General features: G+C 41.0%; 1 protein-coding gene and 1 non-coding gene across 2 annotated transcripts in view; one reads left to right on the top strand and one right to left on the bottom strand.

Moving 5' to 3' along the window:
• Positions 1-8,786, bottom strand: part of LOC145408056 (uncharacterized) — a 21,418-nt gene extending 12,632 nt beyond the window's left edge. Inside the window, exon 1 of the mRNA XM_080278862.1 lies at positions 8,744-8,786. The gene's annotated coding sequence lies outside the window, so the exon portion shown is untranslated. The remainder of the gene's footprint in view (positions 1-8,743) is intronic.
• On the top strand, positions 21-139 carry LOC145409022 (5S ribosomal RNA). The gene has a single exon (XR_013899038.1). It is a non-coding gene; the product is annotated as a 5S ribosomal RNA (ribosomal RNA).
• Positions 8,787-9,484: the final 698 nt, after the last annotated feature.

The following is a 9,484-nucleotide window of genomic DNA, read 5'->3' as shown; positions in this document are numbered from 1 at the left end:
ATTATTATTATTATTATTATGCCAACGGCCATACCACGTTGAGTGCAACACTTCCCGTCCGATCAGCGAAGTTAAGCAACGTTGGGTCTGGTTAGTACTTGGATGGATGACTGCCTGGGAACACCAGACGCTGTTGGTATAACGTTCTCCCTACGTGTCAAGTGGGGTTGGTGGAGGATTAGTGCCCCTCTTTGTAAAACAATTAACTCTGAGCCCTTGACCACACCGTTTGGGATACATGGCGTCTGGCAATGAATGAATGAAAATTATTATTATTATTATTATTATTATTATTATTGTTATTATTATTATTATTACTATTATTATTATTATTATTATTATTATTATTATTATTATTATTATTATATTGTGGAGTGAGGAGGAGATGCAAGGGTGTGCAAGGCACAGCATGGTGGAATGATGAGGTGAAACGAGCTGTGGAACAAAAGAAGAAGGCACATAGTGAATGGTTAGCGAGTAGAGGTAGGGGAGAAGATGAAAGTGAGAAGAGAGAGGTATATGTGAGCAGGAGAAGGGAGGTTAAGAGACTGGTGAAGGAGAGTAAAAAGAAAGTGGATGAAGAGTTTGGGAGGAATCTGAGTGTTAAATGGAGGGAGAGTAAGAAATTGTTTTGGAAGGAGGTAAAGAAAGTAAGGCAGTGTGAAAGGGGAAATAGTAGGGGAGTGAAAGACAGGAATAATAGATTGCTGGTGGAGAAGAGAGAGAAACTGAGGAGATGGAAGGAGCACTTTGAGGATTTGTTGAATGTAAAGAGTGAGAGCAGTGCGAGTATAAGTGGTTGGGGAATGGCTGGGAGAAGAAGAGATGAGAGGAGGGAGGAAGAGGTCAGTAGGGCGGAAGTAGTGGAAGCGATGAAGAAGATTAAGTTGGGAAAGGCCCCAGGAATTGATGGAGTGTGTGGTGAAATGTTTAGGTATGGGGGTGAGATTGTTGTGGAGTGGATATGGAAGTTGTGTAGATTGGCTTGGGAAGAGGGAAGGGTTCCAGAGGACTGGAAATCAGGTATAATTGTTCCTTTATACAAAGGAAAAGGGGAGAGAGAAGTATGTGGTAACCATAGGGGTATTTGCCTACTTAGTGTGACTGGTAAAATATATGGTAGAATACTCATTGATAAGGTTTGGCATATGACAGAGGAGCTAGTTGGAGAAGAACAAGGGGGATTTTAGGAAGGGAAAAGGGTGTGTAGATCAGATATTTGTTCTAAGATGTTTAGTGAAGAAGTATTTAGAGAAGGGAAGGAAAGTGTATGCTGCCTTCATGGACTTGGAGAAAGCTTATGACAGAATAGATAGGCAAGGTATGTGGAAGGTATTAAGAATATATGGAGTGGAGGGGAAATTGTTGAGTGCTGTGAAGAGTATGTACGAGGGAGCTAGGGCTACGGTGCGAGTGGATGGTGAGCTGAGTGAGTTCTTTGATCTCAATGTGGGACTGAAACAGGGTTGTGTGATGTCTCCATGGCTGTTTAATATATACATGGATGGGGTTGTAAAGGAGGTGCAGGGTAGGGCAGTGGATGTGGGGGTGGCTTTAATGAATGAGGGTGAGATTTGGAAGCTTCCGGTGTTGCTGTTTGCTGATGATACAGTACTGTTGAGTGAAGATGAATGGGAGTTGCAAGGTTTGGTGAATGAATTTGGGATAGTGTGTAGGAGGAGGAATCTGAAAGTTAATGTAAACAAAAGTAAAGCTATGGTCTTTGAGAGGAATGAAGTCACAGAGTGTGCAGTGAGGTTGGATGGTGAGGATATGGAGAATGTGAGTGCATTCAAGTACTTGGGTAGTGTGATGAGTAAGGATGGAACTTTGGGGGATGAAGTGCATGAAAGGGTACAGCAGGGAAGGAAGGTTGTTGGTACACTGAAAGCAGTGATGAGAAATAGGGAGGTGAGTATGGAAGTTAAGAAGTCACTGCATGATAGTATTGTGATCCCTACCCTGACGTATGGAAGCGAGGCATGGACCTTGCAAGAGGGGAACAAGTCAAGAGTGAGAGCAGTGAAAATGAGTTACTTGAGAGGAGCATGTGGAGTGACGTGGAGGGACAAATTTGACGAATGAAGAAGTGAAGGAACGCTGTGGGGTGGATGTGGATGTGGTTGAGAAGATTAGGAGAAATACACTGAGGTGGTTTGGACATGTGAAGAGAATGGAGAATGAAAGACTGACTAAGAGGGTGTATGTAGGTGAGGTGGAGGGAGGGAGAGGGAGAGGTAGACCGAGGATGAGGTGGAGGGATGGAGTTGAGAGGTATATGAGGGAGGGGGGGGTGAGTTGGGGAGAGGGTAGTCAAATGGTGGGTGACAGAGCGACTTGGAGGCGTTTTGTCTGCGGCCACCCTTTGCGGGATTAGGGCGTCGGGCTATAGATAGATAGATAGATAGATTATTATTAATATTATTATCTACCTGCCGACAATTTTACTCAACTTTGGGAAGATCATTTATATATAGTGAAGATGAATCTGAAGGTTGTATCTTACTTCTCCAGTTCAAGGCTGTCTTATACTGTATTCAATAGTCTACTACAGCCTCTACTACCTCATGTGAGAAAAGAAGAACCGTAAGCTTTTCCAGAGCTGGCAGCCGATTGATTTATCCTCGTACATTCATTAGCACCGATGTATTTTTAAAAAAATTTAATAGGGGTTACAATAACCGTTTATGACGATAATATAGCTCAAATAAAATATATGTATCATTAGTTGCATAGAGTAATTTAAAAACGAGGCCCTATAAAGTGTATCACAAGACCTATATACTGTACATGTGAAATGTCAAATCAACATTTTCAAACAGATTTTAAGAGTTCCTTGATTTTTCCCGCCTTTAAAGGTAAATGAAGGTAAATTATGTCATTACTGGGACATTTTTTTAATTCGGCCAGGATTTAAGGATTTGAATTTCATTAAATCAGGCTTTACTGATCTACCAGAAGACCCGCCCACATGTCGTAAAAATACCCCCGCTAATACCAATACACCAGTCCTGTATGAGACAGCCCTAGCATGTATTCAATATGGACGGTGGGTGTTAGCGCCGAAGTGGTGACATGTAGAGGTGTATGGTATGTAAGAGGACTGCTGGGCCTTGATAGCAGGCTGTGAAGCCTATGCCCAGGGTCGGACACATAAAAAAAAAAAAAATGAAAAGTTCACATATATCAAGGCCATCTGATCGACTTTGTAAGGCCTCGATTATAAATTAATGTATGCAAATAATGATGCATATATTTTACCTGAAAAATCTTATCATCAGGAATTGTTACTGTAACCAGTAAAATAACTTCTTTTTTTTTAACACATCATTACTAATGAATGCACTCGGCCAACCATTCAGCTGCCAACTTTCAAATCGTAAGGCTCTTCTCTTCTCAGATGAGATCTAATAGGCTATAGCAGCTAGAGTAATAAATGTGTAAATGCAATGAAGAAGCAGTGTAGCAGTCCAGTCAAAACATGAACCAATACTGGAAACATACCTCTCCAAAAATTAGTTATTCTGTGATGATGAAGAGGGGAAAAGGTATACAGTAAGCATAACTTCTACAAGTGGGATTATATATATATCTGTCTATCTACCTACCTATCTATCTATCTATCTATCTAGAGAGAGAGAGAACTCTCGATATAACAAAATGATTGGTACCAAACCCTTGACATTAAAGCCAAAAGTTCATTAAAGTCAAACACCACGCTGTTCGGTAATTTCCCAGGCGTCATGGCTTTTACTGAACAAAGATCATTAAATACAGAGCATCGCTCTACCATACAGTTGTACATAGTAACATATAGATAGCTCTAAATGTCTCTTTTTTCAATAAATGCTGTATTTACTAAGTTGTGTGTTTGTTCTTACCCTTCAGGAAGTATTTGCACTGCAAATAAAGACTGCAAGTATGTCCTGGATAAATCTATGTTCGTTTGTCGTTCGGTATTTACAAAAAATGTGTGGGTAAAGAAACCTCCAGCTTTACATTAACTTACACTACAGTAATTATCACATATTAGAGGATATCAAGGCAAATAGTACAGCTCTGCAGAATGCAGGTGTGTGTGTGTGTGTGTGTGTGTGTGTGTGTGTGTGTGTGTGTGTGTGTGTGTGTGTGTGTGTGTGTGTGTGTGTGTGTGTGTGTGTGTGTGTGTGTGTGGTCATTGTTGCCTGCACGTCCATTCTTTTACCAAACAAAATTCGTTAAATGAACATAGCGTTCAGCCAGATTAAGATGGTCGTTAAAACCGAAATTTTTAAAAGAGGGTTTGGTATATCGAGAACTTACTTCTATATATACACCGGTATATATATATATATATATATATATATATATATATATATATATATATATATATATATATATATATATATATATATATATATATACATATATATATATATATATATATATATATATATATATATATATATATATATATATATATATATATATATATAGTGTAGTTTAAAGAATCAGGCTGGAATTACACTTCAGTACAGATAATTTCTGGCCAAGTTAGGAACAATAGACCAGGTAGCATAGGAAGCTCGGAATCATAAAAATTGGATAAGTCTGTATCTGTCTCTCACTCTCAAACTATCTAATGCATATGTCTATCTATCGTCAGATCCCTTAATCCCCAAAGGAGTGGTCACAAAAGAATGGCCTCCATATCACCCCGTCCTCCACTACGTACCTGCCCTCACTCCAACTCGCACATCCATCTCATGTAACACAGATGCCAGACTTGTGAAGCTATCCCTGCTGCTTCGACTTATCTCTGCTAATATTTACGGGGTATGGAATGAAGACACGACTTTTTGGGCTGACTAAACCAACCACAAAGAAATGTACTGTAAAAAATGATGAGCAGTAGTATTGTCTTAATAATGTCAGTAAGGTAAAGGAAACAACCTACAAATCATCAAAATTCCGCTAGATGAAATGAATGAACTTCAGCTGTAGGTAAGAGCTCACTGTATTTCCCTAAGGAATAATGTCATAGTTTGTTGTGTCCGTCCGTTACTTGAAGTTATATTCCGACACTTTCAGACTCACTGTATCTAATTCATTAGCAAGAAAAAGGTGTGCAGTATAGCAGTCTTGTTTCATTGTAGATTCAGCCCACTTAGAGGCACGTACCTATATTAGTTTGAATAATAGCGCAAGATCGCTAGTCGTAGCTTCATCTAGGTGTAAAATGCGCTAAATGATTCTTCATTGCGCTAGAAACAGGGATTTCCGCTCCAAAATGGCAACGCTTCTCATGCACCTCTCCCTTCCATCACTCTATGTCATCCTCGGTCTCCCCCTCCCTTGTTCCATCTCGTTCACAAACACCCTCCTGGTCAGTGCCTTATTTTCTTTCCTCTCCATATGGCTTGACCAATTTCATCCCATAATATTTCGCCTAATACTTTCTAGTACACATCCACATCAACAACACAGCTCTGAAATATTTTGCTGACACGTGAAAAGATGGGACCCAGGCAATCGTAGAACAGCGTTAATCGTAATGAGTTGGTCTCCTTCATGGCAAGAGACCAAACTGATAATTGCCCTCTCTTTCGATTCACTGATATGATGGCCGTAAACCGTACTAGACCCGAGTTCCTTCATCTTTAGCCCAGATTTTCGTCCTTCTGCAGCAATTTCACGTAGCTAGGTGACTGGGTTTGACAGTACTATTGCTCTACATCTTTTCCCTAGCATTTCTTAAGGAAACTATGTTTTAGTTTAAATTTATTGTTACTGCTCTGCATCTAGATCGAAAGATGGCAAATTTATTCCAAATTAAAGTGAACAGAACGTAACACAATAGACCAGTGCAACAGATAATGGGCAGAATATTAAGAGATCCCCTTCGTACAATGGGGCCTAGGCTGACGGTACAATGTGAAGGACGAAAAAATATATTAAATGATCAAGGATGTAGGGCAAGGAATGCGTGCTGCAAGTAGTCATAATTTCGATTTGAAGGCTCTTATCCTGTCCAAAGCTGCAACCCTATAATGTGCTCACTCTAACGTGGTGGAGAGTTTCCTTTTTTTTTTTTTTTTTTTCCAAATTATACCTCTTAGCTCAATGTAAGAATAAGAGAATACTGTGGCTTTATGTTTCACAGCATTTTTTCCTATCACCAGATTCCCCTGCTAATTCATTTTTACATTTTGGCACTCAAGACTGAGAGATGGCAGTTTTACGCCTATCGTTCGTTCACACTTACCAGGTGGAGACTTTCGTCCATATGTGGCTCCTCTTCCGTAACTTAGAGGCAAAAAATATATATATATTACTGCTTAGCATTACTTCCATAGCGCTTTCTCGTGATTACCACTATATTATAACGTCAGCGTATTGTTATACCTCCGAGTTCAAGATGGAGAGATGGCTGTCTTATGCCTTATTAAAGTGAACAGGGTATAGTGAAGAGAGACATGTCTGATAATCAGTTCAACATCAGTGGTTTGTTTAGGGGCGAGTATCAGAGTCAGGCCGCTCCAGACAGTCCATAGTCGATTTGTTGTTATCTGACAAATATCTTTAAATCTTTTGAACTCAGTTCTTGGTCATGTGTTGTCAAACTGGAGGATATTTTTGAGCAGTCACCAATGAGACCCATTCCTTCGTCATATAAAGACTCAACCCCTTCCATGCATCCTCGACATAGTATTGAAGTTGTGGGAGTGGCCCATTTCCGCCCCGTCAGTCGAAGCATCCATACTACAGTGACCCTTATTATTATGATTTTGGGAGACCCGTACGTAAATCCACAAGATGAGACTGAAACAACGTCTCCAAGGTCACAACTGCACAACTATAATGCGTTTGTTGTAGCCTGGCAAAGTTTGGTTCCCGATTTCAGTTCAGCTGATGACTAAGTGCGATTAGACTGGAGAGTTGATTTGACTAGTAACCAAGAGGACTCACTCAACCTTTATTGTTTAACCTCTCTGGGTTTCATGCATCCTCTAATAAGTACTCAAGTTGTGATACTGGCGCGTGCAGTTTTTCAGAAAAAAAAAAAAAAAGTATTGGAACCATGATCAACAATGTGGAACATCCGCTGCAGTCAAGCACAGGGCAACAGGTAGTTTGTAGTGAGATAAACCAATGAACCAGTCCTGAACGAGACAGGCCTAGCATGACTTCACTGTGGGTGGTGGCTGTTAGTTCCCATGTGATGACATGCGAAAGTATGTGGCACGCAGAAGGACTGCTAAGTGTAAGGGAGCTGGCTATGTCTATACCCAGAGTCCATATGAGAGAGAGAGAGAGAGAGAGAGAGAGAGAGAGAGAATGGCCCTTTCAAGTTTATATAGCTTTTGTGATCCAAGGACAAATATGAAGTAAGATACCTCAGTGAGCCCCTGCATGAACATTGCTGGAACACTGAATACATAAGATTTATTTTAGCAATATCCACAGAACAGATCAGGAGAGGGCTCAGCTTCTACTACGACTGACAGGTTCTATACTCATTTTGCTCTAACAAGGCCAAAAATTGCCAGCTCTCCATCTTGAGTGCTGACTTGTAGCAATTAATTAACTCCAGTATATGATGCTAGTCTCGATGAACTACTAAATGAATAATGAGCTGTAGTATTGTCTTTATCTGCCACTAAGCTACGTGAAAGAAGCTATCTATTTATCTATCTATAGCCCGACGCCCTAATCCCGCAAAGGGTGGCCGCAGACAAAACGCCTCCAAGTCACTGTCACCCAGCATTTGACTACCCTCCCCCCAACTCACCCCTCCCTCCCTCATATACCTCTCAACTCCATCCCTCCACCTCATCCTCGGTCTACCCCTCCCTCTCCCTCCCTCCACCTCACCTACATACACCCTCTTAGTCAGTCTTTCATTCTCCATTCTCTCCACATGTCCAAACCACCTCAGTGTATTTCTCCTAATCTTCTCAACCACATCCACATCTACCCCACAACGTTCCTTCACTTCTTCATTCGTCAACCTGTCCCTCCACGTCACTCCACATGCTCCTCTCAAGTAACTCATTTCCACTGCTCTCACTCTTGACTTGTTCCCCTCTTGCAAGGTCCACGCCTCGCTTCCATACGTCAGGGTAGGGATCACAATACCATCATGCAGTGACTTCTTAACTTCCATACTCACCTCTCTATTTCTCATCACTGCTTTCAGTGTACCAACAACCTTCCTTCCCTGCTGTACCCTTTCACGTACTTCATCACCCAAAGTTCCATCCTTACTCATCACACTACCCAAGTACTTGAATGCACTCACATTCTCCATATCCTCACCATCCAACCTCACTGCACACTCTGTGACTTCTTTCCTCTCAAACACCATTACTTTACTTTTGTTTACATTAACTTTCAGCTTCTGCTGCGAAAAGAAAAAAAAAAAAGTGGGCCAAGATGAGGTAAAGGAAATATTACCTTTCTGTGCTCAGAAAATTTTAACTCGGCGTAAAACTAGAGTCTTTCCGTCTTGAATACTGAGCAGTGACAAGAACACTTCAGTATGGTGCTCTACAGCAAAAGTACTATGGAAATGATGTTGGGTCAGAGTATTGTCCAAGCATGCCACAGAGTTACAGAAAATGGGCTTCAGTAGGGCAAAAATTGCCGTCTAGTTAAAATAAATTAACTATTGTATGGAATGTCTGCTAAGCTGACTATCATCGTTGGAATACAGAAAGTATAAAATGTCAAAAGACATCACAGAATTAAGGGAATAACTTACCTCAAACTTTGCTGATCACAGGGGAGGGCGGGTATGTCCCAGAGGCGTGATGCGGACAGAGTGGAACTCCACCTGTTGCCATGCTGTGTTATATCATGTGACTAGGTATTCAACTGCGTATTATGTATTGTTTTGAGACAACAATAGGCGTTTGTTGTTATACGAAATGACGTCCGAGTGGGAAGTCAGTGAGGGAGATCACAATGTTGTGGAATTTGTGTACTATCGAGGCCTGTTGTTATGGGGTTTGAATAGACAGACGGACAGGATCTGTTGTATCTTGTAATTATGTGTCTGTGTATGTGTCTATGTAACATTATGATATATTTCACATATCTGTGAAGTCCTCTCTGATATCACCATGCCTAGGATCATGGCCTAACCTCGACACACACACACACACACACACACACACACACACACACACACACACACACACACACACACACACACACACACACACACACACACACACACACACACACACCGAACTCCATTTTAATCAAAACTAACACCGTAAAACATTATCAAGCCAGGCAATTTTGTTTCTTCCATTTCCCTCCTGCATTCCACGCGAATGGTTCTACTGCTGTTTTCTCCTCTGGCAAAGCTAAACTCTTGGCCACCAACTCTCCCTTGGACGGTTCAGGTGATGCTGCTCCATATCTGTCACCATCTTTCTCACGCATGAAATGAAAATATTATCAAATTCACAGGGGCGGTCCGTAAATTGCACTCGAT

Source organism: Coenobita brevimanus, chromosome 8 (assembly GCF_032717465.1).
Source record: "Coenobita brevimanus isolate Jiangsu-jjx chromosome 8, ASM3271746v2, whole genome shotgun sequence".
In the NCBI taxonomy this organism is placed as follows: domain Eukaryota; kingdom Metazoa; phylum Arthropoda; class Malacostraca; order Decapoda; family Coenobitidae; genus Coenobita; species Coenobita brevimanus.
The sequence above is the reverse complement of the archived record's forward strand: the minus strand, read 5'-3'. Positions and strand labels throughout refer to the sequence as shown.